The 12,151-nt window shown below is 40.1% G+C and overlaps 1 long non-coding RNA gene across 1 annotated transcript in view; it reads left to right on the forward strand.

Moving 5' to 3' along the window:
- The first annotated feature begins 1,986 nt into the window (after positions 1-1,986).
- Positions 1,987-12,151, forward strand: part of LOC144287520 (uncharacterized) — an 88,994-nt gene continuing 78,829 nt past the window's right edge. Inside the window, exon 1 of the long non-coding RNA XR_013355305.1 lies at positions 1,987-2,101. This is a non-coding gene — a long non-coding RNA (uncharacterized LOC144287520). The remainder of the gene's footprint in view (positions 2,102-12,151) is intronic.

The raw sequence follows: 12,151 nt of genomic DNA on the forward strand, positions 1-12,151 counted from the left end.
TTAACTGAAAGAGCTATATAGCAAGTGAAGAATTTATTTAACTTACTCAGACCTGCACTTTTCTCTTCTGTATTAGATGGACTTAACTAGACTTCAGGTATCTTGTAGGTACTGAGATTACTTGATCTTCTGAAGCTAAGGGACCAAGCAGCCAAATTAGCAGGCAGAGTGGACATCTCAGCAGATAAAGAGGGAAAAGGGGCAGAGGTGGCAGTTATGGGAGCTGGAGGGACAGGTGCCTCATAGGTAGCAAGTCATGGAGGCAAGGGTCAGTAGTGGTTGAAGGGGTGATTTTGGCTGGGCAAGCTGAGATGGAGCCACAGGAGGAAGAAACAGAAGAGGAAGAGGGTGGGGAGGGCAAAGGAAATATTTCTTGTGCTCCTTCTTATGCTCTTGAGGTGGCTCCTCCCCCTCCCTATCATTTCTGTATTGATAGGAGCACTCATGATCTGTAGGGAATAAAGCGAAACCAAACCAAACCAAATCCGCAAATCTCAAATGAAGGTAGGCATGGACTCCATGAGCAAATTGGAACAATTGCCATCAGGTAAGTTTGTGCTACTGTTTCAAGATTGAGGTCAGAGAACACATCACCACGTGGGCTGGCATTTCTATATCTGATAAGGAACCACCACTCAAGTGGAGCAGCATCAGATTTTATTAAGGTAGCCATTGCATGTAGAGGTTACGTAGAGCAGTTGTTCTAAACATGAGTGGGCAGTAGAGTAGCCTAAAGGGCTTGTTAACATGGATTGGGCCCCACCTTCAGATCTAGGTGGCCGAGGGTAGGACCTAAGAATGTGCATTTCTAATAGGTCCTCTGTTGATACTGATGCCGCTGGCCCAGGGACCACCTTCGAGACCATTGTTTCAGGCTGTGTTCTCAGGGTGCCTGGCCATGGAGTGAGTGGGGCAGAAGTCCACAGGCTGCCCGGGCTGGCCGTCACACAAAGGAGCCCCTGCAATCCTGCTTTGAGGGTTTAAGACTCTGCTGTGTTTAAATATGGAAGATGATGCTGAACTCATTATCAATAGAGCCCTTGACCTCTTTTCAACTGGGAGAAAGGGGCTCAATGAGGGAAACATAGGCTTTGGGCAAAGTTCTCTTTGGTAGGTCTGCTACCCTTTCTCAGTGAAGAAAAAGGGAGGAAGACTGTTGGCCCCCTCAAGTCCAGACTTAGATTTCTAATTTTTTTAAAAATTTATTTATGTTAGTCACACACACACACACACACACACACACACACACACACACACAGAGGCAGAGACACAGGCAGAGGGAGAAGCAGGCTCCATGCGCCAGGAGCCCGACGTGGGATTCGATCCCGAGTCTCCAGGATCGGGCACTGAGCCAAAGGCAGGCGCCAAACCGCTGCACCACCCAGGGATTCCCCAGACTTAGATTTCTAGACCTTGCATTGGCTCTAACCAGTTGCACGGTCTCAGACAAATCATTTAATCTCCTGCATACTGTCTTCTCATCTGTAAAATGAGAATGTCAGGCTAGATGATGTTTAAGATCTCTTCTGGCTCTCAAATTCGTTTTGTATTATTCTAAGTCAGAGGAGGTATTTATATCACAATGGCAAATGGACCAGTTTATCTTTGGGGTAATTGAGTTGGCTTTGGAGAGTTGTTCTTTCTCGGTGAAGGAAAGTCTCAGTGACCCAAATTTTCTCTGAAATCGTATGCAAGGTCTCTAAGATGCTAACGCAGTATTCAATGATCGGCTACCTTTATCCTTTCTTTTTTTTTCCTTTCTGATGTCAACGACTCCTTGACAAAAATCTAAGTAGTTTGTTTTTAGTTCAGAATAGAAAACCTGTCATTTTTGGGGAAAAGGTAATAAAAATTAGACCCATTCGTTGGTACTCAGTCCCATCACCTGCTCTTGTTGTTTGTGTGTTTTGCCACCAGATAGCAGAATTACTCTTGTTATAATCTTTTTTTGACTTAGTTGGGTTTGCTTTTTAGCAACTCTTTAACAGAGAAATGAGAGAGAGGAAGTCCTCCTTAACTTGTTACCTGAGAATAATTCGTACTGGAGGAAAAAGCTTCTGCAAGTGCATCCACTTAAAAATGCTGGCTGAAATGTGGTCAGGTAAAAATGGCTTGCGTGGGCTTTTATCATGACCAGTAAAATTAGGAATTATAAAAATATGTTCAGCTGCTCATACTTTTTTTTTCAGCTGCTCGTACTTTTAATCAAATTTAGATTTTATTTTCAACTATACCAAAAAATGTATCCGGTGTTTTTCTTTTGGGCAGAATCCAGTTCGTGCTCTTTCTGTTCAGCTCTGTCTCCTGGAGGAAGAGTTGCTGTCTTGGCTTATTTGCCTCGTATGATTATATAAGAAATCATTTTTTGGAATTATTTAAAGACTATCAATTTTTGCAAGGGTATCCCCTGATTCTTTGATACTTGAATCGATCTCTTTGAAAACACTTGTTGTGTCGTCACACTTGTTGATATTTCTCTTCTTTGTTGACTAGCTTAACACTTTCTGATTGTTTTGGTTGTTGGCTTTGCCTGTCGTATAGTCTTATGAGAGCACTTTCTTTGACTTCATGGAATCCTGGATTTTTTTGTCAAGTTTACAATTTCATTTTTTAAAGGCACATGAACCCAAAATACGGGGCAATGTAGTGTTAAGGAAAAAAGAATTGTTTTTCTAGGAGAAGCTTTATTCATGTTGCATCTACATAATCAGTCTAAAATTAATGTGTGTGTGTGTGTGTGTGTGTGTGTATGTGCGTGCGCACGCTTGGGGTTGTTACCATTTATTGAAAGCATACAAAAAGCCTGTGTCAGTGAGATTTTATATTTTTATACAATATAAATATATTGTATAAGAAGCCAGTGCCAAACTCAGTGGTTTAAAGCAACCATCATTCATTCTCCTGGATTGGTAGGTTGTCTGAGTTTTGATTGATACAGTGAGTTTGACTAGGTTAAGGATTTTTGAATGAGGATTAGTTTTGTAAGAGGTCTATTCATTAGGGAATTTCTTGGTACAATAGATTTTCCTTTTATGAAGCAAACCTCAACATCTTCTGGTTCTGATCCTGGTTCTGCTCCATGCAAACTATGTTATCTTGGACAATTTACTTAACCTTTATTTGTTAAATGGGGGTAACAGTAATACCAGTTTCATTCATTTTTATGAGGACTGAATGTGATAATGAACCTAGTACGTATGGAGTAGTTACTAATCTTTAGCTTTCCTTGTTATTAAGAGAAAAAGTACCTCTGATTATGATTAAAAGGTCAATGAATTGGGCAGAGGGGGAGGGGAAAACGTGGAGTTGGAGCAAGAGGTAGGGTTTGAATTTATCCTCAGTTCTCTCATGCTATAAATCAAGGAAGCTGGTAGAACCAGGATTTCACTTTATTTAATAAGTACTTACACAGCGCCATTTATTATGTGCCAGACTCCTTCCAGGAGCTAATGAATATTAACTCATTTAAAGCTCATATCAACTCTAGGATACAGATATAATTATTTTCTCCCTTGTATAGATGAGAATATCCAGACCCAGAGAGGTTGTGTAGCTTCCCAAGGTCACACAGCTAGTAAATGGCAGAGCCGGGATTCAAATGCATGGCAATCTGGCTGCAGAGTTTGTGGTCTTTTTTTTTTTTTTTTTAAAGATTTTATTTATTTATTTGACAGAGAGACAGAGATACAGAGAGAAAGACAGAGAGAGAGAGAGAGAGAAAGTGCAATCAGGGGAACGTCAGAGGAAGAGGGAGAAGCAGCAGACTCCCCACGGAGCAAGGAGCCTTATGCAGAGCTCGATCCCAGGACCCTGATATCATGACCTGAGCTGAAGGCAGACGCTTAACTGAGCCCCCCAGTTGCCCCTAGAGTCTGTGGTCTTAAGGCTGGAGGTGCTTTTCTGTCACAGGGAGCAACACAAAGGAAGCCAGGCTGAGGTGAGATATAGTCCTGAATATAGATATTTAATTTATATACTATGTTTTGAGGATTTGACTTCATTGTTTCCTTCTGAACTGAAGGATTTGAAGCAGAACTCTGTTCTGTGTCCATTTTGTCTTGTGGCCTCTCTGGAGCTTATTCCAGGATGGGAAGAGACCCCGAGCGCTAACTGCAGGCTGCTGGAGAATCACTTCCTGAAGACGTGAAGCCTTCCTGGGCTTGCCCACTTCTCATTCTCCTTCACATGAGGCAGAGAATCAGGATCACCCCATCAGGCTGCTTTTGCTCTTGAGTAATAGAATGTTTATTGCTAACTTAAAGGATATAGGATGAGTGAAAACAAACTGGGTTTTACATCTGGCTCTAGCCCGTGCAAAGATAAACACACCATGCTAATAAATCTCCCATACTAAAAATATATCCACACGGGGCAAAGGATGATGTTTGTAAATCTAATTGAATTGAATTTCACTTTTGTGCCTTTTGGGGGGCATAGTTCAAGCACGAGGAGTATGCAGCTCTGAAACACGATCCTGTGGGTCAGCATTACAGGTAATTGCCCATTTTAGCTCTAAGATGATGACTTATAATAAACTTAGTTGAGGCTCTGAAATGCTCAGTCATATAAAACTGCAATCGTCACGGGCAGGCTCGTCACCATGTGCAGTGATGCTCAGTATTTGGAATTATGTATTTTTATTTGGTTTTGTTTGTATCTCAGCTCAAGCGGCTCTCTGATCCAACAAAGATAGGGTGATTTTATTAAAAATTTAACATGTATCTCATAGCAATATTTACTTTAATGTGGTAAATCAAGAAATTCCTCCTTTTCTGAATGAGATATGTTGGTAAGATAAACTCAATGCTCTAAGATAAATATTAACTTTATAATGAAAACTAGAGAATGCCTTGTCGGGTACATTGTAGCTGTATTTCTCTAAGGAGATGGAAGCCATCCGTGCTTCTTGCTCTACCTTGTATGAGAGGGAATGGTTTAGATTTTAATCCTTAATTATCTGTCCGAGCTCCTTTTATAGTGACATCTCATCCTGTGTGTTCTTCAACTTCTCATTTTAAAAATATTGAATATGTTTGCTCATGCAAAAGACTAGCTGCTTCAAGAATTATAAAAAAGTACAACCAGTTACACACAGTAGTCCACGGAGGAAATGTTAACTTTTGTAGGTAAAATTCATTAGTGAAAAGGAGATTTTGAAAATCTCGAAGTTAAAAAAAAAAAAAAAAAAAAAGCTCTTATAGGGACTCTGGTGAACACAACCAAAAATCCAATTAGAGAATGTTTGAGTAGAGTTCAAAGGACACCTGTGATAGTTTTGATAAAGTTACTGCCCTGGAAAGAACTGAGATATACTACTTTTCACCACGGTGATTGTCCATGTATGGGTACCTTCACGCAGTGGCACCAGTCATGAATCCTGTAAGTGACCTATTAATAACCGCAATATGAATGAAATGTGCTGCCTAGAAAATGAGGTTGCCTGGCTCTCATAAAATACCATTTTCTTTTCATAATTTACGGGATGTGTTGTCCAAGGAGATGAAGTATTTCATGTTGGTCAGTTTGGGCTCTGCATAGGCCTAATACCATGTGGAATATTTTTAATGGTTGACTGATAAAACATTGTTTCCTGCAACTCAGCCCTTTTCTGATTACAAACATCAAGGCTACAAACACAATTTCTTACTCGGTTTATCTCTTGAAGAGTTACAAATACTATCAGAGACCTAAATAAAGCAACCAAGCAAGATTTTCGTTGGTGTTATTTAACCTGTGAACGATTCGGAATTAAAGGCGTGGTCCTTGCTTTCAAGAGGCTGATAGTCTTGAAAGCAGAAGGTTAATTCCCTGTAAACATTATTTTGATTAACCACTTTGAACAATTTTTCTCATACTTAATCATACTCAGAGATAGACAAGCTTCTAATCTTTCCATGAGGCTTATGCATGCTGAGTTACTACTAGTGGAATGCATGCAGTGGGAAGAGGGGAGGGGAGATGCTTGGATTACTTGGAGGTCATCCACTGTGCACAAGAGGGAAATTTTCCACCTTTTAAAGTATCATTTATATGTTGTCAAAAACACATGGATGCTCATATGATATCCATTCTTTGAGATTTGCAAGGTGCAGGACAGAACGTAAGTCATACACGCAAGTTTATAAGAAATCTATACGAAAGAATGTTGCAAAAATCCATTTGACATCCTGCCTGTGCTTGGCCTTCGTTTCTCCTTTGGCACACACCGGCTCCTCTCTGCCCATGCTGTTTGCTGCTTCTTCTATGGCGGGGCAAATATTGGCAAATCTTTTTGGCTTTTCAATCCCAAGCCTATTAAAGTTATGAGGAGAGTGGTTGGGGTCTCAGACAGGATGAGATACAGGAGGACTCAGAAGAGCGCATGATGTGCTCTCTTCTATCTGTGCTGGGTTTTGGGTAGACACAGGAAGTGAAGAGATTTGGGCTCACAGACAAGTGAAGAGATGTGGGCTTACAGAATTGTGACTGGCAAGGTTGGAAGGGGGCTGGGCACACTCACCTGGTGATGTGAGGACTCCCCGTATGGCAAATCTGTCTCTTAATTGGGGTTTATGTTTGTCTTTCAGTCTTCACGATCATACCCTGAGCTCTCCTTTGGAAAAACGTATTTGTCATTTTGTAGGTCAGACAATAGTCCAACATCAGCAATTTCAAATGGTTCCGGTGGAATATAATGTGCTGCTTGAGCTGGGCAGAGGCTGAATTTTCCCCACCATCTCCACCCCTCTCCAGCAGTGTGAATTTGGATAAGTCTTGTAATCTCGATTAGTCTTACTTTTCATGGAAAGTGGGGGCAAAACATACATTTTCTCATAGGGCTGCTGGGAATATGAAATTATCGATAAATAACACATACGTATTTGTGCAATGTAGTAAATACACTTTAAGCGGTGTCTATGACATTTCTTATTTATTGCTTAGATTTCTGAGTCTAGCACCATCCATGCTTACACTAGTCACTCAATAATGTTTGTAGAATAAAAAAACGCCAAGTTGAAGCCTATGTTATGGTAAATGCCCAACAAATACTTACTGCATGAGCGAGTGGTTCTTGTCCTAGATCAAATGGCCCAGAGAACCACCTGGGAGTTACTCATCTCAGAGTTAGCTCTGAGGATTCCAGCCTGCGGGAGCTCTACTTCAAACAGGGATTCTCATGAAAAGCAAATCAAAAGTGAATTTGAAGGAGAGGCAAAATACATTGTTTCTTATTAGGCTTGCTGTTTGATTTTCATTAGGCATCCTGCCTGATTCTTATTAGGACTGCCCTGATTTCTTTTAGGTCCTGGTCATTTAGGGTCAGTGCTCATGTGCTATATAATGATGTCATTATTTGACTTTATTACATACATGATGTAGGTAATGATTCAGGGTTTATTCCAGAAAATAATCCTAAGCACCTAATGCTGATTGGTTTAATGATACAAAAACTAATTTGGAAAGAATGGAAGGTTTCCTGGGGCACAGCTGATGATGTGAATGTGAAAAGGCTTCATTTCCCACATTTAAAGAATGGAAACAACATGCAATTACGTGTTCTTCGATGAGGTGTTTTCTTTGAAATGGTAGAACTTGGAAACTGTCCATATGAGAAAGGTGGAAAAATTTAAGCAACTGTGCCAAGGTCAGTTTTCCTTTTTTATTTCCTTTATTATTGTTATATTTATTCTTGGCTATAAACATATGCTTTCTCACTTTTTTTTTCTCTTTCTTTTAATATGAAAACCTAATGGGGAGACTGATGAGATTGGCCAAGTCTGTGAAATGAAAATGAACTTTGTAATTTTGTTTATCAGCTTGGGGTCAATGACATAGAAATTCTGTAAGTTATAAATGTAAATATGAACATGAATTCCATGTGCTGAATTCATTCATGCAGAAGGCGGGCCCATTCCACTCCTTGCCATCACCCACCTCCTACCAGTTAACAATTAGCTAGTTAAATAAGCCACGTTGGGGTTCTTTGTGTCTGTTTTACTCGGCACCCTGTGGTGCTTATCCAAGCTCTTTAAGAGAGATTTGTGCTTGGATCTGATCCTTGTGATGCATTAAGAAAGGTGAGAAACTGGCCATTTCTTCCTTTTAATGCTTTTCTTTGGGATGGGATGGAATAGGAGCGCACACCGAGTGACCCTAGTCACTCACTCCTAGACATCATTTCAAGTACCAACTGCACTGACTGAGCTTTTAAACTGGCCTTAATTAGGTGAGTAAATTCCCCACTCTCTATCATTTTAATTTTCTGAATCACCTTTATCTCACAATGCCTGATTTCTACCCACTCACTTATCCACTGCTTGCAGTTACGTACTCTTACGAGGTGTTGTTTAATAAACAGGAAAAAGACTAGCCCTTTTGACACTTAATCTCATTAGTTCCTTGTTCTTACTCGTTCTTCCATTTTTTTGCCATGGAAATTTCCCTCATCAAGGTTATGTTTATACTGGAAAGGGGAGATTATAAATATGACAGTTGAACATAAGGACATTGTGAGTTGTTTCTTCTATTCAATTATTTTCCTCCTCTGAGGAGGCATGATCTGTATCTCGTCTCACATATCCTTTACCAGATGCCACAATGGCTTATTCCCCAAACTTGATCAATTCCCTTCTTACTGGTTTTTAAGCTTGATGTTCTGTCTCTGTTTGTGTTTGTCAAAAATTAGTTTTGCCCAATTTCTATGTCTGTTCTTAAGTGCTATAGGACAGAAAGCCAAGTGAGCCTAATGGAGAAAGGAGAACAGAATCAGGAAGGCTGAGTCCAAGCCCTGAACCTCATTGATTTGCTGGATGCCCTTGGGCCAGACTGGACCATTTATGTCCCAGGGTCCTCATATATACAATGAGGGCTCAAAGTGGGGCATCCAGGGTCATTTCTGTTGGAGCGTGGGTATTTCCTCACCTATACAATGGCCATACTAATAATATCGGCCTTATGGAGATTCAGGATTAAATCAGATTTTATGTATATGTTCTACATGGTGTCTGTCCTAGAATAAGAGCTCACTAACTCAACAATAGCGAACCTTGCAATGGAGCTAATTGGATCCACTCCTCTGTCTAGCTTATGTTCCCAACTAAAATTCTTTTCTTCTATGGAAAGAGTCAGGGGAGGGGACAATGAGGGCAGATGGGGAAAAGAGTTCTCAAGGAAGTAAGTCCCTGACGGGGTGGCCCCTGGATTCCCAGGATCCTTCTAGCCCAGTCACCTTGGATCAGACCAGCAAAAACAGCTTCCAACTAAGCAGCAGAGTCCTAGAATCACTGCTGCTTAATCTTGGGAGTTCCAACCAGCCAAAATGAGTAGAGTCAGTGTGTAAGACAAAGTGGGCCACTCCTTGCAGACAGCAGCCAGCAGCCTCTGAAACAGGATGGGTTTGGCTGCCAAACCTGGGATTACCCAGCTGGCTTTGTAGGCTCATCCCAGAGTCCCTTGGCTCATCGTGCAATGACATGACCCTGCATTTTGTAAATTTCAAGTTTTTAGACCACATTTATCATAGTTAGATTATTTCTGGGTGAAATATATTTACTAATATATTTAATATTGGTTTCTTTCTTTATGTCATGCCTTGTGTCTTAGATTTAGAATCACTTAAGACCGTTTTGGTTTCAAGTGATAGAAGTTTATCTCTGACTGACTTTAGCCTTAGAGGATTTATTATGTTAGATATTTGAAAATTCAGGCCTAGCTGCCTCCCAGGGACTCAGAAAAAGTCAATTAGAGCTTGGTTTTTTCTTCTTGTTTTTGCCACACCCCTTGTCAAACCTTTCTTGTCTGTGGATTAAAGTCTCAGACAAACTCTTACCTTGTTGTGGCCTTGGTAATTCTAGTCCTTTACTCAACCAACTACAAATCTGGCAGATATAGAATTTTTCTTTGGTAATTGTGTCTCACTCTACTGCCTAGGGCCACATGACCCCTCCCCCAATCAGTTCATCCAAGGGGATGGAATATGATTGTTCAATCCAGTCGCTGCCCCACTCCTAGTTTGAGGTCATCCCTACCTGAAGCCAGTGGACAAAAGTAGGGACAGACTCGTATTCCAAAAGGAAAGAGGATTCTTCTACCACAGTCCTCCAAAGAAGAGGGAGTCAATGCTGGACAGTCAGAAAGAACAGATGCTCGTCACAGATCTCTTTACTGGAATTTGGAGCTTCACAACAAGAAAAAAAAATGCATTCAATTGTTCACTCGAACATTTAGCATAAATCCTAGTTTCTAGATTGAATGCCCTGCAGATGCTGGCATTTAAAGTGGTAATTATAAACATGGAAACCTGCTTGTGGTATAATGATAGGTAGAAAAACAGAATATAAATCTTATGTTCATAGAGGTCACAGTTACATAGATAAAATCTGGAAGGGATGTTTAAAGTGAAAATAGTTTAGATTAGAATGTTTATGGATACTTTTTCCTTTAAAAATACTTTCAATTTGTTTCTATGACTTTTAGTTAAAGAAAAGAGAAAGTTCAGTGAATGAAAGTTGACCTCATTAGATAGGAATGTGGTACGTGTGTGTGTGTGTGTGTGTGTGTGTGTGTGTGCAGATCTTCTTGACAACATGACAACTGCCTTTAGCATATTAGTAGTAGTTTTGAGAAGGATTCCTGTGTCCTTCATACCATAGTGCCTGGGTCAAATGTTCCACTTTCTCTTTTACTCAAGACTGGCCCTGCATTTCACTGATTTTATACATTACCGAGATAATACACTTTTATTCAATCTTACTAGATATTACTAGATATTAATCCTTCACATTTTCTAAACTTGATATCCCTCACTTTGATTTCTGTTTTCTTCCATGACATTGAATGAAATTAGCCAATCGCTTCCCTCTACCTTTGCTTCAAGGTTGCATTACTCTGTGTGAGTCCTGCATTAGGGGTGGTTGGGGATAGGTAACCCAGGATCAGAATGGCTACTCCAGCAATGCCCCCAGGTTCCTGGGATCTTTACACTTTTTTCATTCTGCCATCTTAACTTAAGAGTTATACTTGAAGTCTTGCCTATTATTTTTTTTGGCTATAATATTTAGCTATTTATTTATATTTAGGGTAGCTAAACAGGTCATTACTTATTTTGAAGAAAAAAGAAGACAAGTCAACTGATTTTATGAGTAAGCCATTCCAATATTTAAGAACTAAATTGCTAGGAGATATATGCTTTTATATTATCCAAACTATTTTTGTGAAGTAGTCTATGCTATTTTTTTCTGGGAAAAGGAAGAGATCTTTTGCTAGAGGGAAGAGACCTAAAGAGACCTAAAGTTTGTTATTATCTGTGGTCTCTATATTATCATCTTCACGTTGAATCTTAGCCTATGTTTCTTACCCACAGTTAGTCTCATGAATTCCCCTCATCTGTCCTCAAAATCTATCTCTGCATGTATAGATGTGACAGTGGCACTTTGATAGTTGTGCTAAAACGGGGCTCCACTGCCTCCCCAGGTGTCTAACTGTGGCCTAATCACTCTGAGTCTTAGTTTTTTCAGCTAAAAAAGGGATCATTGTGTCTACTTTTCATGGCTGCTGAGTGCTGTTGAATTAAAAGTATTGGATTGATTGTAGAGAATTGCTTGTGTCTGACTGATGAATTTAAAAGGAAATTTCATGTGGTTCAAGCTAACATTTGTAAGGTCTAATCACAATGCCATAGGCGGTGGCTCCATAAACAGTATTTGTTATAGTGATAGTGGTAGGAGTTTCATACTTGGCAATAAGGAAAATAAGATGTTGACTTGGCAGTTGCAATACACAAAGCCTCTCTCTAGTTCAAATCAAGTTAAACAGGACAGTTCATCCTGGCTCTAGGCCAGACTGAGGCAATATTCAGTGGCAAGGAGCTCTTAGCTCCTTAGCAAGTTGGAGGGTGCAGGGGAAACCTTGTCTTGAATGAAAGACATCCAAGCCTTCAGTCTTGGATGAAAGCTTTGAGCAGTAGGTAGATGAGGGCCTCTCATGAGTTATTCCTCATCATACTAAAGCTATAGAGTTCTCCCTAACTTTCTCACCCCAGCAATATCAGGGTCAAAGGCACTTTAGGGATCATTTATGTGTATTTGTGCTTTGAAGGAGTCAGGGGTGTGTGTGAGAAACTTTTATGGTTCTTGCTCTACACAGATTCTTTTGATTGAATTATCACAGAGGT

The sequence above is a fragment of the Canis aureus genome, chromosome 17, assembly GCF_053574225.1.
Source record: "Canis aureus isolate CA01 chromosome 17, VMU_Caureus_v.1.0, whole genome shotgun sequence".
Taxonomy (NCBI): domain Eukaryota; kingdom Metazoa; phylum Chordata; class Mammalia; order Carnivora; family Canidae; genus Canis; species Canis aureus.